General features: G+C 37.8%; 1 non-coding gene across 1 annotated transcript; it reads right to left on the bottom strand.

The window, feature by feature from the left end:
• Positions 1-516: 516 nt before the first annotated feature.
• On the bottom strand, positions 517-655 carry LOC126954144 (U4 spliceosomal RNA). The gene has a single exon (XR_007725568.1). It is a non-coding gene; the product is annotated as a U4 spliceosomal RNA (small nuclear RNA).
• Between the last annotated feature and the right edge of the window lie 475 nt (positions 656-1,130).

Raw genomic sequence — 1,130 nt, 5'->3', positions numbered from 1 at the left:
GTAGATCATTTAGTACTTGTAAGTAATCAAGAAAAAAAATATGTCTTTGGACTCTGTGTTCATCATGGCTTTTATTGCGGGGGGAGGGGGAACAGGATTTTCATTGTGTCGCCCAGTCTCGAGTGCAGTGGCGCAATTTCGGCTCACTGCTGCCTTGACGTCCCAGGCTCAAGTGATCCTCCCACCTCAGCCTCTGGAGTAGCTGGGTCTACAGATACATACCACCATGCCTGGCCAATTTTTTTGTATCTTTTCTAAAGACGGGGTTTCATCATGTTGCCCAGGCTGGTCTTGCACTGCTGGGTTCAAGTAATTTACCTGCCTCTACCTCTCAAAGTGCTGGGATTTCAGGTATAAGCCAGCATGCCCAGTCCATATGGTAAGGGTTGGCATGGTGAAATTAATTCATAGGAAAAAGGTACCCAGAAAAATGACTCTCATAATATGCTCTGAATATAATGTATTTTCTCTTGGCCATACCTTATTATCATTATTTATTTATTTTCTTTTGTTCAGTCTCCATAAAGACACTCAAAAATTGCCCATGCTGACTACATTTCAAGTCATCATGGTGAGATATTGGGAAGTTTTCAATTAGCAATAATCACACATTAGATAAACCTCACCGACTATGATACTGCCACTGTGCAGAGGTAGGTAGGCCACATCTTTCGGAAAGACATTTACATGGAGGATTTACATCAAGAAAATAATTTGCTTTATTTTCTGAAGGTTCTGACTCTGGGAATGCTTTATGCAACTGTTGTGACACTTTGGAAGCAAATATTATTCAGTAGCAACAGATTTTTTTTTTAATGTGACTATTACTGTCTAGTTAAATGTGTGTATGAGTGTGTGTATGTGTATTTTAAGTTTACCATGCCACATTATCACGACCGTAGTAAGCAGTGTGAAGATCACAAGAAATTGACAGTGGACAGTGATGCTCATGATAGCTGAAGGTATAAAACAGCAATGCCAGTGGAATATTTATTACTTTTTAAAAGGTGTTTAGAGTAAAAGAATCAATAGTGGAAGTAACTTATTCGGATAAAAATTCACTCTATTCATTTTATTTAGGTTAGATATTTTCTGATCACTTAAAAAACATCTTAAATAAATTACTTTCA

This window comes from Macaca thibetana, chromosome 4, assembly GCF_024542745.1.
Source record: "Macaca thibetana thibetana isolate TM-01 chromosome 4, ASM2454274v1, whole genome shotgun sequence".
Lineage (NCBI taxonomy): Eukaryota > Metazoa > Chordata > Mammalia > Primates > Cercopithecidae > Macaca > Macaca thibetana.
Note: the sequence above shows the minus strand (reverse complement) of the source record. Positions and strands in the feature narration are given on the sequence as shown.